General features: G+C 50.5%; 1 non-coding gene across 1 annotated transcript; it reads left to right on the top strand.

Annotated features, from left to right (window-relative positions):
• The first annotated feature begins 507 nt into the window (after window positions 1-507).
• On the top strand, window positions 508-583 carry TRNAP-GGG (transfer RNA proline (anticodon GGG)). Its single transcript has one exon. It is a non-coding gene; the product is annotated as a tRNA-Pro (tRNA).
• Window positions 584-24,065: the final 23,482 nt, after the last annotated feature.

Here is a 24,065-nt window from a genome sequence, read left to right as displayed (position 1 = left end):
CACCCGCCAGGGCCTCTGGGCACCTCTTACACTCGCAGCTGTTGCCCGGCTAGTGCCCTGTAGGCTTCTGCCATCAGAGGTTCCCATTGGCTGACAGCGGATGGCAGAGGTTCCCATTGGCTGACAGCGGCGTCCATCCCCGAGGGACCTCGGACTCCAGCTGCTCTGGGGACAGTGCCCAGTGCTGGCCTCCTCTGGGACGCGGCCGGGTTCTGGGCTGTTTCTCCAGGCGCTTTCGCCCTAAGTCACTTGTGAGCTCGGGGCCGCTCCACCGGGCTACGCCAGCCCAGTCTAGGAAGAGCCCTGTTGGTGACCAGGGCACCTACCTGGTCATCAGGCTGATTTGATGAACATCATTTGTTCGGTCATTCATTGGACGATAGTTCACCGAGGGTCGGTAACGTGCCGGGCACTCGGCTAGGCACGGAGGGTTTCCAAAGGAATCGAAAAACGGGCCGAGCCTCTGAGGAGACTAGTGTGAAAGATCCTACTTTAAAAGCAAAGCAGGCCCTGGGCAGTTGGCTCGGTGGTAGAGCGTCGGCCTGGGGTGCAGGAGTCCTGGGTTCGATTCCCAGCCAGGGCACACAGGAGAGGCGCCCATCTGCTTCTCCACCCCTCCCCCTCTCCTTCCTCTCTGTCTCTCTCTTCCCCTCCTGCAGCCAAGGCTCCATTGGAGCAAAAGATGGCCCAGGCGCTGGGGATGGCTTCTTGGCCTCTGCCCCAGGTGCTAGAGTGGCTCTGGTTGCGACAGAGCGACCGCCCCGGAGGGGCAGAGCATCGCCCCCTGGTGGGCAGAGCATCGCCCCCTGGTGGGCGTGCTGGGTGGATCCCGGTCGGGCGCATGTGGGAGTCTGTCTGACTGCCTCCCTGTTTCCAGCTTCAGAAACACACACACACACACACACACACACACACACACAAGCAAAACAACTATATTGGTTAGACAACATGAGAAATGCTTTTAGAGGGGCCACAGAGTGCAGAGGAAGCAGAGATGAGTCCCTACCCCACCCTCTCGGTCTGTCTGCCTGGAGGAGGTGGATGTCCAGCCCCTCAGTGGGAGCGGGGATGAAGAGAGAGCAAGGACAGCACTCTCAAAGGCAGCGGTGTGTGGAGCAGCCCGCACGGTTTTCAGCCCTGTTACCACCGCCCCGAGTTTCCCCAGAACCCAGAAGCCGCGGGAGCTAAGGCTGGAGAGGCAGACAAGGGTCACGTCGCGATGGGCATGTCACGCCCTTCGCCAAGGAATCTGTACCTATTCCCTGAGTGCTGTCCCTGCAGGAAGGAGAGAGAAGCCCCGGGCGGGCTCTAACTCAGAAACAGAGTTCTGAACGAGAGTCCCCTGGCCATGTGGAGGGCGGGTGGGCAGGCCACAGAGGGTGCCGGGAGCAAGGATGCAATGCTGGGGTGCTCCGAAATACTTGGCAGCTTTGGAAGTCCTGGGGAAATGTCTTGGGCTGGGCTCCATTCTTTCAGGGGAGCAGGGACTGAAGGCCAGCAGCATCTTTGACACCCAGGGACAGGATGGGGTAAGGACGCCCAGGATGCCACCGTGGAGGTGCCCGGGGGGGGGGCAGGTAAAGGTCGGCAGCCGGGTGACAGGCGCCTGTTATTGGGCGTATCTGGATGCCTCTCGGGAGGGGCCCCCCTGAATTAAGTAGGTAGAGGGGAGGAGGGATGTGTCCGTAGCTGAGATACCCTGCGAGCTACTGAGCCATGAGATTTTGATTTTACATTCTGTCTGCAGGTTGGCGAACATTTGGCGGACAGTTGAACTTTTTTTGTTCTGAGGTCTGGACGCGGTCTAGACATGAAGTGTTTGTCCCACAGTAGAGGAACAACACTCATTGGAGTACAGTTTTATCTCTTCCAGACAAAGGAAGTAAAATTCAGAGAGCTGGAGCCACCATTTTCCCCTTGCTGCTCCTCTGAATGAGGACCTAGCATCCGGGATCAGTTTCCGGTTCTGTCTCCGAAATAAGAAGTTACTGGATTTCTTCTGGATCACAGGAGTCACTTGTGGTGATGAAATTCAGACGTTGTCCGTATGGAACAAACGCAGCTAGTGTCTATGATAACATTGGTGTAAAAATGTGGTTTTCAGCAATCAGTCCATTTAGGGTGAGACGGGGCCCTGTTTCTCTGGGCCCACCCCACTCCATGTATTTTTTCAAAACCATTAAAAATATATATATATAGTAAAGCGTCTAAGCTTCAAAACACAGATGCGTGCACACATTCGGAAACATTCCAGGGGGTTTTCGTAAACAGTGCTCAGTCACGTGGTGTGTATTCTGAGTTAATTACTCCACAAACATCATCCCATCTGATCTTCAGAATGCTATCTCTTCCATGTGGTGTGCGGGCAATTCTGCAATTATCTACCGCTTGTGCGCTCTTCACTTGCGAAAGTGGTTTAAACCGTAGTTCATTGTCGTAAGGAAAATGGTGTTTGGTGCTCACAGGTGCGGTTGTGTGCCAGTCTAGACTCCGGGGACAGACGGAAACGAATAGAGGTGCTAACCATGAGCAGCTCACAAGAACCACTGTGACTAACCAAGATGCCACTAGGCACCGGTGGGGTGACGGACCTAGACACAGTTAATTAGCAAGATGAAAGGTATCCCAGTAGATAATCTGGTGGAAATATACTGACCAGGTCCAGCGAGCAACCAAAAATCCCGAGGACTGTTTTGTGTTGGTGGGTGGTGGCAGTACTTCCCCTGGGCTCTATTCCCTGGGGCTCTATTATTCATTTCAGCAACCCTCCAAAGAAGCGCCCCCAGGACTCCCTCTCCTGACACACCATCAAGGTAGACTTTTGTCATTTGCCACCTAACAAGCTATTGGAACCCCCCAAAAGTGATTAGCGTAAGATATAGATAGACAGTGCGTCTACAGAGGAGCAAGGCCAGTCCATAACCATCTGTTTCGCTTATGAAAAACATGGCAATTGTGGAAGCGGACCACCTGGCGAGTGGTGAGTCTCCCGAGGCTGGGGGGGGGGGTGTGCTTCAGGCAGGAACCGAGTGACCATATGTCAGGAGAGCCAGGCTTGTGGGCAAGATGGGGCTGGCGGATGCCAGCTCCACGGTTTTATGGTGGCCAATTACGTTGTTACACAATTAAGCCATGTAAATAGATGGTGACATGCACAGTCAACTGTGCAAATATTAGACATAGATTCGATGAGAGATGTAGGCTAGGTATCCCAGCGAATACAAGAGCTTTTGGTGTGGTACCAAGACCCGAGTGAAAATATATATGAGTTGTATGTGCAGAGATTAAGATAAGGTTGACAAATTAATATCTGCTTCTGGACAGCTGGGACATTTCCAACTAATCCTGGAAATTAAACATCTCAGCGTTCTTTTAAAATTTTTATCTGTGCATGAAAAAGTAGGTTCCTAGCACCCCTGCAGTGTTCGACTCCAATCGCATCTCTTAGAAAGATATAAAGAAAATGATGGTTGACATGATGAAAATGAATGAAGCAAGGGTCTACTGGTTAAAGCCATTCTTCATTAAAATAAGCAACACCTTGGTCACCACATCCACATATCATCCCACCCAGTGGTCCCCAACCTTTCTTGGGCCATGGGCCGGTTTAATGTCAGAAAATATTTTCACGGACCAGCCTTTAGGGTGGGACGGATAAATGCACAAAATAAAATTATGCAACCAGCGTAAAAACTGTGGTATTTAAAAATATAATTGTCAAACTTACGAGACAAGCGTCAAGAGTGAGTCTTAGACGGATGTCACAGAGGGAATCTGGTCATTTTTTTAAAAATAAAACATCGTTCAGACTTAAATATAAATAAAATGGAAATAATGTAAGTTATTTATTCTTTCTCTGCGGACCGGTACCAAATGGCCCACGGACCGGTACCGGTCTGCGGCCCCGGAGGTTTGGGGACCACTGATCCCACCCACAGTTTTTTATCTCTTCACACAAAGTTGTGTTAGTAAGTTTCCCAAACTAACTAAAGTGGGGTTTGCAGTGAAAAGTCTGACCGGAGACAGTTTTTACCACAGTGTGTGTGTGTGTGTGTGTGTGTGTGTGTGTGTGTGTGTGTTTTCCAGACAGAACTTATAAAATTACTGAGAAATCAATACCAACCATGCTTCATCACCCCTGAACAGTGTTCTTCCATTCGGGTATCCCCAAGTGTCAGTCTCTCCTCTCTCTGTGTCGTCATGGAAACTTGGATCCTCCGCTCACTTCAGTAGGTCACCAGTTTACCTCCTGTCCTCTTACTACACAATGGCCTCTCCAAGGTCAGGGGTGGCTCTTCCATTTCTTTGTTGTTTTGTTGTTTTGTTTTGTTTGTTGTTTTGTTTTTTGTCTAAGATTGAAAGTGACACATGCCCACAATTAAAATATCATATAAATTATATGAAAAAGAAAGTTAAAAACCTTTCCTCAACATCCCGTTAGTGAGAAGAAGTCGTTCTTGGCATGAGGTGCATATGTTTCTAAATATCTCTTCATGTGTAGTTGCGGCTATAAAGATAGAAAAAAAAAAAGTGGCAGAAATAATTATAGATAGAATCCAATTACAGATGCTCTTTCAAAAATAAATTGCATTGCATGTAATTTTATTAGGGCGTAAAAGAAACTAAAGTCCAATCCGTTTTTTAATCACAATTCTACATAATCTCTTTAAATTAAGAAAAAGATTATAAAAATATTTTTAAGTAGCAAAGTGGTTATTTGGCTTAAGCAAATGTTTCAACGTTAGGAGTTAGTTACTCTTCTATTATCCCCAGTTTTTTTTTAAATTTATAGTATGATTTAAATGAAATACAACTTTTAATTTGAGATAATTGTAGATTAACCTCTGCTAAGAACTGTAATAAATACAGAGAACACCTGTCTACTCTTCACCCAGTTTACCTCGGAGATAACATCTTGCATCCATGCAACATGGCAACCAGAAAACCAACAGGGACGCAACGCCTTAATCTTACTCCGAGTTCACCCATTTGCTGCGCACTTCACGGTGCGAGTGGGAGGGTGTGTTTCCTTCTACGGGATTTTATCACACGTGTTCATTTGTGTGACTGCCCAGCCGTCAAGATATAAAATAATTCCAACACAAGCGTCCGTCAAACCTGGCACCAAACATCTGTTCTCTATCCTTGTCATTTTTTGTGTCATTTCAAGACTCTTGCATACCTAAATTCCTACGTTGTGGAAACTTCTGATACTGGATTTTCCCCTCAGCAGAACCCCCCTTGGCATCCATCCGAGTGGTTGCGTGGACCAGCGGCCGATTCCTTTCCATCGCCGAGTGGGATTCCGTGCCATCAAGGTGGCCCAGCTTATACGCCCAGTCATCCACTGGAAGACACTTGGAAAAACGTATCCAGTTGTGGGTTCCCACAAATAGAATTTCTGTATCCCTTCACGTGCAGGATGTTCAGTGAACATAACTCTTCATTTCTCTGGGATAGATACCTGAGAATGCAATGGCTGGCTTGCAGGGTTAGCGCGCGGTTAGTTTTGTGAGAAACCCCCAGACCCTCTGCTGTGGCTCTACCATTTTGCATCGCCACTCATGGTGTATGAGTGGTTCAGTTTCTTAGCATCCTGCAAGCATTTGGTATTCTAGATCTTTCTTTGTTTAATATGTCCCTGGCAATAACATTTATATCGTTTCTTATAGTCACTATCTACTATAGTTGTCTCTTCCCGTAGTTACAGACATCAGTAAATTGAATACTCAATACCAATGAATGCGGTATTTAGACTGGTGGATGAATTTTATTAAGCGCTTTGGTTGTGTGGTTTGTGTTTAAAAAATCTTCTTGGTGTAATAGTCTCTAGCTTCTTACGTGGTGGAGGCTATTTTGGGCCCTTATATTTTAAGGACAACGTGAGTGTGGAACATTCTGTTGGCCACTGGTCCATTGCCTTTTGGCATTTGTGGTGATGGCATGTAACTTGACATGCTCCCCCGCCCCCTGCGGAAAAGTAACTTCTGTCTTCTACCTGGATACTCTCATGAGGCCTTATCGTTGAAATACAGTCATTTCACTGGTTGTGTCTTGTGCATTTTCTTAAATGTGCTTATTCTGGGGTCGGCCCGCTTAGTCAAATATTTTTTTGCTGTACTGTGAATATTTTCTGTTACTTTTTCCCGTTCTGTTCTTAAGAAACAACAACTCTCTACCCTCTGTCCAACTCTCTCTGCTGGAGCCAATAGAAATGGCCAGTTGATACAGCACCTCTTCCCCCCTGTAGTCCAGTGTTGACAAAGGTCTTCCTGGGGACATTCTGCTGTCCCTGTAGCCTTACTCAGTTCTGTGGTGGATGCGTCCGTCTCCTGGCTGGGAGTGTGGCGGAGTCCTCACTCCGATGTCACCTCACTTGGGTCCAGGCTGTGTAAGACTCCGCAAACATGCTTCACTCTTCGTTATACGTGGTTCAGAAGTTACTTAGAAAAATGTCTCCCCTTTTTCCTTTTATCATGTCTCGGCCCTTTTCGAAGGGTCTGAGGTAGCAGAACAGAAGCCAAATGCCCAGCACGTTGTTGTTTGACAGAAAGCGCCTGTGACCTGGTCTCCCCCTTCCCCGCCCGCCCCTGGTGGGGTATTGACACAGGGTTGGATAATAACCCTTACCGAATGACTGAACAAATGAGCAGATTAACAAATAAAGAGTGTCCCGGGCTTGGCAGAACTCATGGAAGACAGCGGTGGCTGCAGTCGGCTGGAAGAAATAGCCCAGGCTGGCTGTGGTGACCGGGACCGAGTGAGCCATAAAGAACCCATTTGATATTTCTCGCCATTTCCTGAATTGCCCCTACGCAGCTCAAAGTAAACACATCACTAATAATCCATTCCCGCTGGGACCCTGGCTGAAATAAAAGGATCACCATAGTCCGGTGAGTTTTGGTTGTTTAAGACTGCAGCTAGTTTCATCGAGCTCCTAGGATCTGCCAGATCTTCACTGCTGTAATTACCGTGAAGTTTCAGGAGGAAGAAGAAATAGAAGAACTTCCAGAATGTTCTTTGGGTTTTCTCACTGACCCTGTTCTTTGTGTTTGACACAGGACTGGGCACTTTAGGTATGGTACCCGGGCCCTGATTTATTTTATTTTATTTTTTTCCCTGAGGATACCAGTAAAATCATGGTAAATTATTGCAAAGTTTAGAATTCTGAAATCCTTTTCTCCCAAGTAAAAATATTCAAGTAAGTCTATTAAGAGTGCTCAGTTGGAAAGAAGCAAATGTTCACCACCAAGAGTAGAAGGGATAAGAATGGGTTTGGTAAGTCCTGTGAAGAGATGCTTGGGTAGAGCTCTCGGTGGGATTATTTCTGTGGCTTTTCCTTTTAGCGTTCTTTCAGAACAAGCTACTGTGTGGCAGTTGGTTTTTGCTTACGGTGGCACCTTGTTCCCAGGGTAAACTTCGGCAGGGCGCCGACAGGGCCCCCACCCTCCATTGATTTCTCTCGGGAGAGATTGGAGAGTCGCCCTTCTTCAGTCTGGCATTGTCTCCATTTCATTGCACCGGTTTTCCTCCAGGGGCCTGTCACATGCTTCATTTCTCACTAGTGTTTAGGGCAGGGGTCCCCAAACTATGGCTCGCGGGCCACATGCGGCCCCCTGAGGCCATTTATCCGGCACCTGCTGCACTTCCGGAAGGGGCACCTCTTTCATTGGTGGTCAGTGAGAGGAGCATAGTTCCCATTGAAATACTGGTCAGTTGGTTGATTTAAATTTACTTGTTCTTTATTTTAAATATTGTATTTGTTCCCGTTTTGTTTGTTTTTTTTACTTTAAAATAAGATCTGTGCAGTGTGCATAGGGATTTGTTCATAGTTTTTTTTATAGTCTGGCCCTCCAATGGTCTGAGGGACAGTGAACTGGCCCCCTGTGTAAAAAGTTTGGGGACCCCTGGTTTAGGGGTTTGTCAGGTGTGGGAGCTCAGGTACTGGGAGATATCTCCGTTTGACCCACAAGTCACGAGACTCTAAAATGATCATTAAACATCCCAGCCAAGTGATGAGCCAAGGTAACAATAAACAAGTGGGATAATACTTTCAGCTTATGTGAGGAAATATTATATATACTATTTGTTACTCAAACTCATGAGGACCAAATGAGGTCTCCAAATTTAAGTACAGAAAACTTACCCGGGAGAAAAACATTTTTAATACACCAACGTTGAATGATGGCCCACATTGTTACTGACAAATAAGGTTATATTTGAGAGACTGAGACGATGTCTTGTATGCCCAATGGGATGGTTCCATCGCCGGTATGTCAAGAGATGGAGGGGCTGTTCTTACCCCTAACCTGCGTCGTGCAAGTTAACACAGTGCTTCTTGCAATGAACTCAACAGGGCCTGTCATGGCAAAAAATAGCAAACAGACAGACATACTGACAGACAGACAAAATTATGTGTTTTGCTCAGCACTCTACTTCTGGGAATTTAAATGGAGAATTTTATTGAAAAGTTAAAAAAAAAAAAGAGAGAGATGATTACTATAATATTTATATAATTGCAAAATTTTAGCATTCCACCTCAATATTTGTCCCAAAAAATTAAACTGGAAATCAAAGGATGCAGAATTCAAAATAATTATGGAATTTATGCAACATGAAAATGCTCAACAGAAAAGCAAACTCCATACTCATGTCTACGTCCAGACTCTAACTGTAGACATTATATTCTTTTTCAGCAACAGAAAAATGGAACTAGTTTGGCATATTGGGATAAGAACATTAATTGACACTGAACAATGATTGAAGAAGCATAAATGATAAATGTACTGTTATTATAGGTTGCATACCTAGTATTAAAAATGTTTCAACTCCTTGGGACTAATATTGGTGGTATCAAAGGGCTTTGCGAGTGACTGCCCCCGTCTCTTCTCACCCCAAACTGCCACCTGCTACCTTGGCCCTGCTGAGTCAATAGTACACACACCTGGGTATACTGGCAGCTTTCCCTAGATTCTCCTAGCGTCTGGAGTCAAGACAGAGGTCTAGTTTGTCACCTCCATTGGAGATATTTAGCTTTGGGAAGTTGTGACCCAGTTATAAAGAGACACGGTTACTGCCCTGGCTGCCATTTCTACAAACTCCAACCTGGCCACTGTGGCGTCTCCTGGGTCACTTACTCACTCTGCAGCCCTTGGACCGACTCACCCTTGCTTGCAGGTGCCCGGCACCTGACCCGAGAGGGAGCGTGATGGCCCGGGAGTCCGAGGCTCCCAAGCATGTCCTCGCCACGGGACCGGGGGCTGTCTCGGTGCTTGCTGGCGAGACGATCGATACCTTGTGCCGGACTCTGGAGACATAGCTGGAATAGTTGGCATCTGTTTGCGGCCCGGCACATTCCAGAGACACATTCAGGTGTGCAATCACCTGGGCGGTTGCAAGTCATCGAAACGGGATGGGAGTAATCTGCAATAGTTACAGAGTACACACTTCCCGGGAACTCAAGAGTTCTCGCTGGACTCCCCCACCTAATGAATGCCAAGGCCCCCTCCCACCCCCAACCGAGTGGACTAACCAAGGTTATAGACGAGTAACCTCGATAGTATCTGCATTCGATCTGCATTCGTGCTATGCCAGAGTATCGCTTGGAATTCAGCTGCTCGTCTGAAACTTGAGATTTTAGTTAGACCTTGGAGGAAATGACTTTGAAAAGAATGTTGAACTTACTCCTTGCAGACACCTGGCATCAAAGCTCTGTTTAAAGAAACAATGTTGATCGTCTGTAAACTTGACATTTGGGAGAGTTTTCTTAATTAACCACCCTTCCTCTTTTTAGCCGCGCTGGTGTATTTCAAACGCGCACCTAAGCACTTGCCTTGTTGAAAGTTGTGTATTGATTTGCCAAAGAAGTATACACATAAAAAACGTTAAAATGGTAAAAGAAAAAAGAAAATGGAAATCACCTTCGCTCTTGTGATATTGTGCCTGACCAAATTTTACCCCACCTTGAAAAACTGGATTTCTGTCTTTTCCTTCATGATCTGCTCTTTGTATATTGTGGATGGGAGCTCTCTGTTGGAAACGTGTGATAGGAACATCTTTCTCTTCTCTGCAGCTCTCATTTCCATTCCCGTCATGGTGTATGAGAAATAGATTTTTTTTTTTTTTTGTATTTGTTTCAGGTGCAAGCTTAGTAGGGCAATCACATACTTTACCAAGTGTTCTTTCCTGATATTTCTAGTCCCTGCCTGACACCTCCACAGTTATTACAGTATTACTGAGTATATTCCCTGGGCTGTACTTCTCATCATACCGTGACTACATTGTAACTACCAATTTGTACTTCTTATCTGTCTGAGTAGATTTTCTTAAATTAAGGTAGTCCAAGTGATTAGTTTTCTCTTTTACATGGTTAGCGATTTGGGGGTCCTGTGTAAGAAATCTTTGCCTCTATAAGATTTTGAAGATGTTCTACTTTGTTCTCTTGTGGACGAGTTATGATTTCACCTTCCATATTGATCCACGATGCACCTGAAATAGATCCCTTTTATCTATGATGTGAGCTAGGAGCCAAGATTAAATTTTTTTGTAAGGGTATCTCCAATCGACCCCGCCCCATGGCCTGTTATAAACCTGGTGTCAGTATCTGTGTGCATTCAGTTCTGGGCTCTCTGTTCATCCCATTGGCCAGTTTGTTTATCTTTACTTTGATTCCCTGTTATCTTTTATTAAATTATTTTTATTTCAGGGAGAGAGGAAGGGGTAAAGATATATACAGAGAGACAGGAACATCGAGCTGCTCCTATATGTGCCCTGACTGGGGAATCGAACCGGCAACCTTTGCACTTCAAGACGGTGCTCGAAGCAACCGAGCTATCGGTCAGGACTGATTCCAGCTGACCTCCATTGCTGTAGCTTCCTAATAAGTCTCGACAAGGGGCAGTGTTAAGTCCGCCAGCTTTGTTTCTGCTTCCCAAGACTGCCTTATCTATCTGTTCCCGACCTTTTTTCAATATCCCGGGAAGTTTTCAGAATCAAGTTATCGACAGCCACGTCACCCCTGGGACCCACCGGGGGACCGTGGGGCGATTGCAATGCATCTATCCATCAACGTTCTACCTCAGTTCCTCTTCCCGACCTTGAGTCTGACGAAATCTTCTTCGGAACAGCCATGCTTCCCCGCAGTTCTTCTTTTTTTTCTTTTCCGGTGGAGGCGTGGTGCATATTTTGCTTGATTTATTCCTAGGCGTGTGATGTCTTTCAGTGCTCTTGCGAATGGTACCTCGTTAAAATTTCCATCGGTCTGCTGTGTTGTGGAAATGCACTTTTTTTTCCTAACATCTTATTATGAAAATATTGACACCTACAGAAAATTTAAACAAATGGAGCTCTCCAGCTCTGCCTTCCTCTCTCTCCCCCCCCCCCCCTCCATCAGCCCCTCCGAGTCCAGTCGGAAGGCAGGGGACGGACGTCCGGCTTAGAGACCTTCAGACAGGACGGGGAGGGCGATCTGCTTTACTCACTCGACATTTTCAAGTGTTCGTCATCGAGAAACACCGCCGAGGCCCGCCCGGAAATAACACTGAACCCCACGACCCGGTCCAGTTGAGGCGAAACCAACCCCCACCAGGCTGAGAGCACAGACGTTGGGGGGCGCGGTGAACGCGGTTCCAGTTCCCGCTCTGCCGTGTGTTAGCCGTGAGTCCCCGGCAGATGCCCTTATCTGCTTTACCGATAAACCGTCATTGAAAACCTCATCCACAGTCACGTCTTGTTGGGTTTTCATGTCCGTCCTGGGCGGTTAATCACTTGTGTTCCCGCCGCCCCAGGAGCCGTGGTGCCCTCAGAATTCTTTTTTTTTTTTTTTCATTTTTCTGAAGCTGGAAACGGGGAGAGACAGTCAGACAGACTCCCGCATGCGCCCGACCGGGATCCACCCGGCACGCCCACCAGGGGCGATGCTCTGCCCATCCTGGGCGTCGCCATGTTGCGACCAGAGCCACTCTAGCGCCTGAGGCAGAGGCCACAGAGCCATCCCCAGCGCCCGGGCCATCTTTGCTCCAATGGAGCCTTGGCTGAGGGAGGGGAAGAGAGAGACAGAGAGGAAGGCGCGGCGGAGGGGTGGAGAAGCAAATGGGCGCTTCTCCTGTGTGCCCTGGCCGGGAATCGAACCCGGGTCCTCCGCATGCTAGGCCGACGCTCTACCGCTGAGCCAACCGGCCAGGGCCAGAATTCTGACCTGGGGGATGTCTCTCTCCTCTTCCGCACACCAGGCTCCGGCGCTTTGGACGTGTCTTCAGCTACCTCTGCCCTTTCTGGAGAACGCCTGAGGGATCCTGTCCAGATGAGTGCATGGCCTCTGAAACACCGTACGAACGCTGATCACACCGGTGCCCAGAGAGCCCTTCCAGGCCGGTTTCCGGCTGGAGATTTCCTTTTTTTTTTTTTTTTTTTTTTTCTTTGTATTTTTCTGAAGCTGGAAACGGGGAGAGACAGTCAGACAGACTCCCGCATGCGCCCGACCGGGATCCAACCGGCACGCCCACCAGGGGCGATGCTCTGCCCACCAGGGGGCGATGCTCTGCCCCTCCAGGGCCTCGCTCTGCTGCGACCAGAGCCACTCTAGCGCCTGGGGCAGAGGCCAAGGAGCCATCCCCAGCGCCCGGGCCATCTTTGCTCCAATGGAGCCTTGCTGCGGGAGGGGAAGAGAGAGACAGAGAGGAAGGAGAGGGGGGGTGGAGAAGCAGATGGGCGCTTCTCCTGTGTGCCCTGGCCGGGAATCGAACCTGGGACATCTGCACGCCAGGCCGACGCTCTACCACTGAGCCAACCGGCCAGGGCTGGCTGGAGATTTCTGAATGACCCTGTTGCTCGTCAGGGAGCGGGCAGGCGAGGGAGAGGAGAAGACCTGATTCTTCTTTGTTTCCTCATGAGCCTTCAGCAGCAGCGGGGCTCTCTTCTCGGAGCCTGAGCCTGGCAGGCTTTCTTTTTTCTGCGGCTCACTTCCCGGCTGGCAGAGACGTTGCCACGGCCCCAGACGTTGGCCAGGAGCTGGGCAGCGTGTGTGCGTGTGCGCGTGCGCGTGTGCGTGTGGCGGGCCCTTAGCACCGAGCCCAGGGAAGGGAGCTGGCACGGTGGGGTCGGGCGGGGGGGGGGGGCTCGCTGCCAGGGTCCGGCAAGCAGATCCTGCCCGCCCACTGCCTGGGCGTTACCTGGCCAGATGACCCGAGGGCTGGTTTGTCTAAAATGTAAAAACACTCTAGGATTCAAGTTTTTATTTTGGATGTGGTCCTTTGATGGTTTAAAAATGTCTACCCACTTACTCTGAGATGGGAAACACCAAAACTCTGTTTTACAGATCTGACGAAAAGAACAACAATATTAATAATAACGATAGCTCAGAGTCTTAATTAATATAATTCACCTCAGTTCACCTATTTGGCAGGAAGCAGGGCGGGGGGCTGGCACTCACGTCTTCTTCTGGTCCGTGTTATGTGGAGGAAGGTTCAAATCGTTGTTTTAAACTTACTAGAATAGTGCAGGGGTTTTTCTTGTCCCCGTTGACCCTCCTGCTGCACAAGGACTTCTCAGTGGGCAGTGTTCACACGGCCCAGCATCAACGCGCCATGCACCACTGTCCGCAGCAGGTGCTACCGTGGCGCGTGCCTGGACACTCAGAGCCCGCACTCACCAGACGCCTGCTTCGTGGCCGTCCTGTCTCAGCCTCCACTTCACCAGCCACCCGCCCTCCGGGCTGCTTGTCCTCGTCTCACCTGCTGACACTTCTGTTGATTTTTTTTTTTTTTGTATTTTTCTGAAACTGGAAACCAGGAGACAAGTCAGACAGACTCCCGCATGCGCCCGACTGGGATCCACCCGGCATGCCCACCAGGGGGCGATGCTCTGCCCATCTGGGGCATTGCTCTGTTGCGACCAGAGCCACTCTAGCACCTGGGGCAGAGGCCAAGGAGCCATCCCCAGTGCCCGGGCCATCCTTTGCTCCAATGGAGCCTCGGCTGCGGGAGGGGAAGAGAGAGACAGAGAGGAAGGAGAGGGGGAGGGGTGGAGAAGCAGATGGGCGCTTCTCCTGTGTGCCCTGGCCCAGAATCGAACCCGGGACTCCTGCACGCCAGGCCGACGCTCCACCACTGAGCCAACTGGCCAGGGCTGACACTTCTCTTATCGTCAACTTGACCAGGTTATTTGGACTCACTCCGTTCCCCCCCCCCCCCCCGCCCCTGGTACTCACCACTTGGTGATTTTCAGGCGGTTCACCTGTCTTCACAATGGAGTCTGGTTGCAAAGACAGGTGAGCCGGGTTATGGGTCCATCACGGACGGGCCGGAGCTCCTCTCCGGGGCTTGCTTATCCCTGGGCGGTCAGCCCTCTGGGCCAGAACACACCGGCCTCGTCCACCGCCCGGCTTCCCTCGTGGTCGAGACCCTCCCGGGGAAGTCAGTTTGGAGGTGGCTGGTGTCACCTCAGGCCCTACATAAGCGCGAATCTCCCTTCGTTTCTTCAAATACAGCAACGGCACTGAGGTGAGGAGCAAGCGTTCTCGCTTCTTGTTTCCAAGTGATTTTTTTTCTATCCTTTATCTTCTTCTTCTTCTTTTTTTTTTTTTTTTTGTATTTTTCTGAAGCTGGAAACAGGGAGAGACAGTCAGACAGACTCCCGCATGCGCCCGACCGGGATCCACCCGGCACGCCCACCAGGGGCGACGCTCTGCCCACCAGGGGCGATGCTCTGCCCCTCCGGGGCATCGCTCTGCTGTGACCAGAGCCACTCTAGCGCCTGGGGCAGAGGCCAAGGAGCCATCCCCAGCGCCCGGGCCATCTTTGCTCCAATGGAACCTTGGCTGCGGGAGGGGAAGAGAGAGACAGAGAGGAAGGAGGGGGGGGTGGAGAAGCAAATGGGCGCCTCTCCTATGTGCCCTGGCCGGGAATCAAACCCGGGTCCCCCGCACGCCAGGCTGACGCTCTACCACTGAGCCAACCGGCCAGGGCCCCTTTATCTTCTTTGATGTCTCTGTGACCTCTGGCACTGTGGACTCTTTTTTGTATTTGTTGAAAAGTTTCTTCTGTAGTCGTCTCTTTGAACTCATTCTCCCCCGTTCAGGACTTTTACTTTCTGGGTTTCTTTTTCAGCTTCTCTGCTTCCATTTCTCCCGAGATCGTGCTATTATTCCCCAGGGCTGTCTGCATGTCTGCCTCCTGGGGACCTCATCGGAACCAAATCCACTCTTTCTTGACTTACTGTTATCTCTTCCCGCTCAGAAGACATGGGGGGGGGGTGTCGATAGAGCTGAGTAAGAACATCTTTTTACCCCCAGTGAAACCATAGGCCCAGGCTCTGCTGCAACTATTCACTTCTGCTCAGTTGCCCCCCAAAAGGGAGGTGAACTGACGTTATGTGTCCGGTGATGGAAGTATATAATATCACCTGAGTATTTTCTTGCTGAAAATTGGAACTTGAAGCAGATCAAAGGTCTAGATTTAATTGCCAATGTATGGGAAATATAGAGGATGGTGAAAATCTAGAATATATGAAATTCTACAGGACAAACCACTCACTTTCTTCAACAACAACAAAAACGGGGAGGACACAGAAAGGAAGAAAAGGGAGAGAGAGAGAGAGAGAGAGAGAATAGAATTAAATAAACCTTAAGAGAGGGTCTTGTTTAAATTTTGATGGAACCAAACTTGGAAAAAAAACACATTGGTCAATTGGTCATTAGGGGGAAATTTGTACACTAACTGGATATGGATAATATTAAGAAATTGTTCATTTTGGGGATGTGATAAAGGTATTGTGGTTTTTTGTTTGTTTTCTACAGGGACAGAGAGGGAGTCAGAGAGAGAGGGATAGATAGGGACAGACACTAGAACGGAGAGAGATGAGAAGATCAATCATTAGTTTTTCGTCGCAACACCTTAGTTGTTCATTGATTGCTTTCTTACATGTGCCTTGACCATGGGCCCCCAGCAGACTGAGTAACCCCTTGCTTGAGCCAGCGACCTTGGGCTCAAGCTGGTGAGCTTTTTGCTCAAGCCAGATGAGCTCGCGCTCAAGCTGGCGACCTCGGGGACTTGAACCTGGGTCCTCAGCATCCCAGTCTGACGCTCTATCCACTGCGCCACCGCCTGGTCAGGCGATTTATTTATTTATTTATTTTTAAAAGAAAAGGTCTTAACTTTGGAAACATTTAAAAAAGATATCATGTCTGATATTTAGCTCAGTGTAATCCAGGTAGGTGGGGGTGTCGGTGAGGATGCGGATAAAACAGGATTGAGGATGAGAGGGGAGTTTCTGGAGCTGCCGGTGAAGGCTTCCTGGAGGAGGTGACATGGAAGCACAAAGTCCCAGGAGCTGATGGGGTGAGCCGTGTGCCCCCCGAGGGAAGAAAGCTCCCGGTGGTGGATGGCGCATGCGGAGGCCCCGAGCTGGGGGCTCCCCTGGTGAAGGACATGTCACAGGACATGTGGCCTGAGGAAGGACGGTGGCCAGGGGGAGCGAGGAGAGACCAACAGGAAGTGAACTCAGAGGGACAACAGTGACCTCCATCCGGCCAGGCCTGGGCTTCTCCTCCGTCTGGGAGCCACGGGAGTGTCTGGGGCAAGAGCGTGTCATCAACTGACTCCCATGTTCAGAGACGCACTGTGGGCTGCTGTGTAGACAGACAGAAGTACGGCGCAGTCACGAGGCCGTCTGTTGGGGGAACCTTCCGGTAATTCATGCGGGAATCTCTGACAGGTTCAGGCGGGGTGGCGGCCGTCAGGCCAGAAGCGGTGACTTCCGAATGCGCACTGAAGGTGGGGCCACGGGATTTCCAACGACAGGTGAGAGAAAGACGGGAGTCAGGGACGAGATGACCCATCGTAGGCCTGGCCCCCTTTGTAGGGTTCACAGTACATATGTGCTCAGTTCTAACGTCTTCTTCCTGGACCTGGAATGCCCCTGAGGGCGGGGGTCACATGTCCCCCCTGACTGGATGCCTCCCGTGCCTCGCCGAGTCCTGACCGTGTTAGGAGACCACCATGTGCTTCTTCCACAGCTGAGTGTGCGCATCGCCCCGGCTGGGCGGAGCGGGGACTTGGTTGGGGAGTGACGGGTGGACGTGGGCTGTGGGCTGCTGGAAGGGCCAGCGCTGGCCGGCCCGGGCTCTCCGGGACATTGCTGCCAGCTCTCAATCCCACCGGGCGACACACAAGCGCATCAGTATGGAGCCCGCGGCCTCCCTCCTGGAGCCCTGAGTGAGGTTTGGACGGAGCTGTGTGGTGGGAGCGGTGACTTCAGTGGGGGGGGGGGGGGACAGGGGGACGGATGGGGACCGCAGAAGCAGATGCCCTGCTCTGTGTAGGTTGCCAGGAGCTCAGCCCGGAGGAGGAAGGGAGTACAGCCATTGTCCCCTGGGGAACAAAGGCGAATCCTGCCCAACGCGGGGACGGGCAGAGCCGTGGCTGGAAGGTCTCATTCAGACCCCCTGTGTGCAGCGGGTGCAGATGAGGGCGGAGGGGGGGGGGAGCGGCCGGTACTCCAACCTGACCCACTAAGACTCGCCACCGGGGCGCAGCTGCCGGGCTTGACCGGAGTCCAAACTGGTGGACCCGGGGAGAAGGAGACTGCAGGGGCCAGGACTGGCTTTTTAAACTTTTTCTTTTCTTATTTCTGCATCCCAGACTGGCAGGCAGAACCCACAACTGGCAAGACTCGAAATTTCCCTGCTGCTTCGAGTCCCTCGGTGCTGGGGTGAATACGGCTCCTGCAGGCTCCCTGCTCCCGGGCCTCACAAAGTGACCCCCCAACGGCCCGCCCCTCGCAAGGGGAGCCCCACGCAGCTCCTCTCAGGGCTCAGGAAATAAAACGAAATGAACGTTTTCTGGTACCCGCAGCTCTAGAATCAATTGTTGGCTGTTTTAAATGATCTCTAGAGTGGTATTTATTCTCTCTTTGGAGAGATCTTTTCATACTTCCCTTTGGTTCTTCGGATATTGTTTTCTGCAGTTCTTTGGATACATGTAAAGTAGCTCATTTAATTTTTTTCTTTGTTATGGTAAGTACCAAGGATGGCCTTCTTCCGGGAAGTTTTGGTTGACTGCAGTTTTCTTCTGCATATGGAAACTTTCTCATTTCTTTGTGTGTCTTGTAAGTTTCTGTTGGAAACTGGATATTTTAGGAGCCCATTTAGGGTTGAGGATATTTAGGATATTTGGATATTTTTGTTGCGGTTTGTTGCTCTTGTTTATTTAGTTACTGTGACGAACCAACTCTGTAGAATCTGTATTCTGCTTGGTTAGCCCGAAATGTATACAACTCCCAGTCTTCCCCAAGGTGTGTGTGTGTGTGTGTGTGTGTGTGTGTGTGTGCGCACCTGTGCTCAGTAAACCTTCCACTCCCAGCCGGTACCTCACAGCTCTGTCCTGGCCCTTCTCTCCCCGTGGGCGCAGCCTCACTGTGATCCCAGGGTGATGCTCGGCCGTCCTCTGACCTTCCCGGGGGGGGGGGGGTGCGCAGCCTGCTGTCCCCTCTGGCTGTCGCTGGAGGTTTCCAGAGCTCCCGTGGACCCCTCCTCCCCTGCATCACCATTTCAGCTCTCTGATGGCCACATGCTCACCCCAGCTGTGTCCTTCAGCCTTGGTGGCCACGACGTGCACGTTCTGACCCGCTGTTTTGACCAGCAGCCCTGGAGGACGGCCCCCGTGCGCCGGGCAGTCTGCAAGTCTGGAGAAACACAGACCGCCTCGCGTGTAGCCTCTTCCCGGGAGCCAGCGGGCAGGTCGGGTCACGGCGGTGATCTGGAGACGGGGCCCCAGCCGTGCCCTCTGCCCTCCATTACTTAGCTGCCCGGTGCTGGTCTCCACCTGAAGGCCGGCTGCTAGTGTTCCCCCTCAGGCGGAGCTGGGGCGTGGGGAGGAGCAGGGCGCGGGGAGATGCCTCACAGCCCGCCGTTCTCACTGAGATTCAGCAGTTCGCCTTGGGAAAAAACGTTTCCAAGATTGCTGGAAAACTGGTTTATTTCCTGAGCTCCAAAAATGTGAATTCTGACAATTGTTTTTTTTTTTTTTTGCCTGTGTTCTCATTGCTTCAATAAAGCAGAGGATTTTTGCCATTTCCTCCCTCTGCCGTTTTCACCAACATCACTCACTAAATTAGTTTTTGATCATAAAAACATACCTTTCGCTAGAAGTCCTTAATGCCACAGGTTACTGCCTCCTTCCCATGACGGCCTTGGATGAAGCCGCGTGGTCGTGGAGACAGACCCTGTGCATCGAGTCTCGGGGTGGGAAGCATCGCAGTGACATCATAAATGTTTTGAACACGGTGGACGTGGATAACTGAAATGCTCTGTCAAAATCAGAGAGCCGGAAACTGCACCCCACGTGCTTGCAACAGCCGGTCACATCTTTGGGTCCTGCTCCTGCGCCTCTAACCTCTCTCCAGGACGGTGCACGGCAAACATGCCGGTTGTGGCCGCAGCCAGGAGGCTCCTCCTGCAAGTACCGGGTGAGCTTCAGAATCCTGAGCCGCTGAATGCTGGTCACGGCCTTTCCGGGGACCGGGTCACTGCCTCCCGTTGTCCATGTGATTCCTGACGAGAGGGAGAGTGTTACATTTTTCATTGCTTCATTTAGAAATGAAAACACAGGCCCTGGCCGGTTGGCTCAGCGGTAGAGCGTCGGCCTAGCGTGCGGAGGACCCGGGTTCGATTCCCGGCCAGGGCACACAGGAGAAGCGCCCATTTGCTTCTCCACCCCTCTGCCGCGCTTTCCTCTCTGTCTCTCTCTTCCCCTCCCGCAGCCAAGGCTCCATTGGAGCAAAGATGGCCTGGGCGCTGGGGATGGCTCTGTGGCCTCTGCCTCAGGCGCTAGAGTGGCTCTGGTCGCAACATGGCGACGCCCAGGATGGGCAGAGCATCGCCCCCTGGTGGGCAGAGCGTCGCCCCTGGTGGGCGTGCCGGGTGGATCCCGGTCGGGCGCATGCGGGAGTCTGTCTGACTGTCTCTCCCGGTTTCCAGCTTCAGAAAAATGAAAAAAAAAAAAAAAAAAGAAATGAAAACACACACACACCCATGCATGCAACACACACACATACCATGCACACGCATGCAACACACATGCACTAGCAGATGAAAATAAAAAGGAGGTCCCCTACGTATTCAGCAGGAAAAAGGAAAAGGACTCTCATCCCTGTAGTTTCAGTTCTAAGGTAGGCCTCTTTTTATTTTTTTAAATTTTTTTAATTTTAATTTTTTTTTTTGTATTTTTCCGAAGCTGGAAATAGGGAGGCAGTCAGACAGACTCCCACATGCGCCCGACCAGGATACACCTGGCACGCCCACCAGGGGCTGATGCTCTGCCCATCTGGGGCGTCGCTCTGTTGCAACCAGGGCCACTCTAGCGCCCGAGGCAGAGGCCACGGAGCCATCCCCAGCGCCCGGGCCATCTTTGCTCCAATGGAGCCTTGGCTGCGGGAGGGGAAGAGAGAGACAGAGAGGAAGGAGAGGGGGAAGGGTGGAGAAGCAGATGGGCACTTCTCCTGTATGCCCTGGCCGGGAATCGAACCCGGACTCCCACACTCCAGGCCAATGCTCTACCACTAAGCCAACTGGCCAGGGCCGGTAGGCCTCTTTTTAGTTGGATCTTGAGTTGTTCAAAGAAAGAGATGAACGCCCTGGTTACGCACAACCCAGTGGCATCCTCCCTCTCTGCCTCCCCACCCTGCCCCCAGCCAGCCTCCTTCCCAGACACACCCAGGGCTTGTATAGAATGTAACCACCTTGATTCTGTCTCCTGTGGGTGGTGTCTGAGAAAGGGGGAGGGGGAGAAATGAGTTTACCACACGGTGACTAAAATCTTTCCTTTTAAGAGATTTGGCTTAAACCGGAGTTTTTTGTTTGTTTGTTTGCTTTCTCGAGCAGCAGTTTGTCAGGGTGACCAGCAGAGTCTCTGCCCGGGCTCCTCCTGGGGCAGCTTGGTGCCCCGCCCGTGTCGGAGAGCTGCAGCAGCCCAGGTGTGTGCGGGGTGTGGCTGGCAGCGCTGTTCTCAGCTGGAATCATGAACAGCCCGTTCCCAGCCTCCCTCTGCTGCTGTGTTTTCCTTTCATTGGGACTTCTCGGTGGCCTAGGGTTTCCCTCTCTCTCTCTCTCTCTTTTTTTTAGGAAAGCACCACTTTGAGGAGACAGGTTTGAGAAATTCATCCAGCGGTGAAGGCTTGCCTAATCGGTTTGGTGTAGAAGTATGATGAGCTGGAGGCGTGTGGCTGGGGCCGGGGTGTCCTTCCTGTCACCCTAACTGCCAGAGGCCCTTCTCCGGGGACTCTGAGTGGCTGCATACCTCACGCCTCAGTGAGAACCTTCTCCCACCCTCCTTCCCAGAGAGCGACAGGGAACGTCGTTTGTGACACACCCTCTCCACCAGCCGGAAAGACCCTCCCAGTTCTCTCGGGATACTAGGGCTTCTCCACTTTGTGTCTCTACCCCAGGACACTTTCGCACCCCTGGGTTGGGTCGGCCCCATCATCTCCTCACTTCAGCTCAACCTTGTTTCGGTTCTAGTCGATAATGCCTAGGCTAGCCCAGACACGGGCACGTACCTGAAGTGACGCCTCCTTTGGACACAATCATCTCCCCAACGGCTACCCCCTCCCCCCCCCGATTTCCTTGAACCAACGCTGCCACTTTTATCACCTCTAGGGCGTCGACCTCTTCTTAGTATCTCATTGATCCTTATGTCCTGAGCTCTCTCTCCACCGCCTGGTTTAAGGGACACCCTGACGTACGTCTGTCTATTGAAGAACCGGCCGCCACCTGGGTCTGGTCCATCTTGAAATTCGGATGCAGCAAGTCGTGAAAGATGTTGGCTTTTTTTTTTCCCTCTAGGAATTCACAGGGTCTCATGTCGTTTGTACCTTTAATTCACCCTATAACTTATTTGTTTTATCTAAAATTGCCTTCCAGATTCTCGCGTGCACTTTATTCCTCTTCATTCCAGTGCATCTCTCTATTTTCCACTTTTGCCATGAGGCTTCTCCCACTCAGAACAAGGCCATCTGATGTGAACTTTCTTACTGTTTCTTGGATCCGACAATATTTTTTTCTCCCTTGTAATTCATTCTACCCTCCTTTCTTTCCTTCAGATTTAGAGAAATTGCTGTTTCTCTCGTTTCCAATTTCAACGCCTGTGCCCCAGCCCGAGAACCCACGTCCCTTTTCATCTTGTCCGGCGTGACTTCCATGACACCAGTTCTCCTTCTGGTCTTCTTCTGATGATGATGTCCCCGTCCCTTTAAAACCTCGATAGAGCAGTTGTGTTAACATCCTCATTGGTCAGGTCCGTCCTCGGTGACCCTTGTGGGTCTGCTTCTGTCCACGGACTTTCTGCTGGTTACCGTTACGTTGAGCTTAGAGGAAGAAAACATAACCTGTTCCCACCCCGTCCATCCCCCCCGTCCCCCGCCATATTTTTGCAGGACCACACGACAGACCTTCCGGAACTTCCAGGTTTTCCACAGGCCTCGCTTCTGACACTGTTGTAAAGTCTCAGGTAAACAGAGGCCACACCACCGTCCTGAGAGAGGGACAGGTCAGCCTCTTCTACCCTGGAGCCTCTGCCGCCCGTGGCGAAATTGCCCTCGCCTGAGAGAGCGGCTTTCAAAACACCTACATAGCCTATTGATTATGTTTACAGGTGGTCATGGAAAAATTACCAGTAAAACTAGGGAAGGGACAGATGGCGCGTTCAGCAAGCACAGTGGTCCCCTTGGGAGGGCTCAGAGGAGTGGGACGGAGTTGGGAAAAGAACACTCTATTACTTCAACTGGGTCTGTCTGTACACACATAAATATATACACAGTCATTACACCCCTTCCTTTTCTGTTTGTATTACACATTTAAGAGCACAATTTTAAAAATTAAAGTCTTTTTGCCTGACCAGGCGGTGGTGCAGTAGATAAGAGCATTGGACCAGGACCCAGAGGACCCAGGTTTGAAACCTCAAGGTCCACGGCTTGAGCGCAGGCTCACCAGCTTGAGTGTGGGGTCACTGGGCTTGATCGTGGGATCACAGACATGATCCCATGGTCCCTGGCTTGAGCCCAAGGTCGCTGGCTTGAGCAAGGGGTCACATGCTCTGCTGTAGCCCCCCCCACCCCCATTCGTCAAGGCACATATGAGAAAGCAGTCAGTGAACAGCTAAGGTGCTTATCTCTCTCCTTTTTTGTCTGTCTGTCTGTCCCTATCTGTCCCTCTCTCTCTGTCTCTGTCATAAAAAAAAAAGTCTTTTATAAAGTCCCCAAATAGAAAATTGGAGAAACACTGGCAGACTTCCCACAGGTTGATTGTAGAGGCCGAGGCAGTTTTGTTCATGTGTTAGTGCAGCTTTTTCATTGACATCGATCTTCTCATTTCTAAACCTAAAGCCTCTCTCGGGGGCTTAATAGAAAGGGGAAGGCACATCAGGTCAGAATTGGAATAAAGGCGTTTAGCTCAGCTTCACAATAAATCAAGTCACTTGCTCTGATGCTAAGAACAGTTGGGTAGCTCTTTCCACCGGAGACCTAGCCTATATTTTCTTTCATTTTGCCGGTTTTATGGCTGTTTGCTAACTTGTCACAGTTTCTCCCACATAAATGTTTGCTTCTATTCGATCAAAATCTCCCCCCCGCCCCCCGGTAGACGGAAGAAGGCAAAAAAAGAGACTCTTTCTTAGGAAAGAATATCATAGATGACCAAACCAGTGTGGGACATCTAATTGCAGGGCAGAGGACACTTGACCTAATTAATGGACGTGTCAGTGTGTGGAGAAACGTAACCCAAATGATGGGACACTTGGAATTAATTACCTAGGAAGTTTCAATTTATGCATGCTGGAACAAAATGGCCATTCACTCGAGTTGTGAAATCCTCCACTCATCCGTCCCTTTTCCGACAAATCTTCCCTGAACTCGATTCTCGGGAGATTATGATTATTATTATTTTTTTATTGCATGTGGAATTCATTTTAATTTTGTACACATAGGAAGCCAAGACGGTGTCACATAAATCTCTGATTTCCCCAGTCACTGCACATGAGCAAACTCCTGCGCTGGCGTCCTGGTCTGTCAGTGAGTGA

The sequence above is a fragment of the Saccopteryx leptura genome, chromosome 12, assembly GCF_036850995.1.
Source record: "Saccopteryx leptura isolate mSacLep1 chromosome 12, mSacLep1_pri_phased_curated, whole genome shotgun sequence".
Lineage (NCBI taxonomy): Eukaryota > Metazoa > Chordata > Mammalia > Chiroptera > Emballonuridae > Saccopteryx > Saccopteryx leptura.
This window is presented reverse-complemented; position numbering and strand designations above follow the sequence as displayed.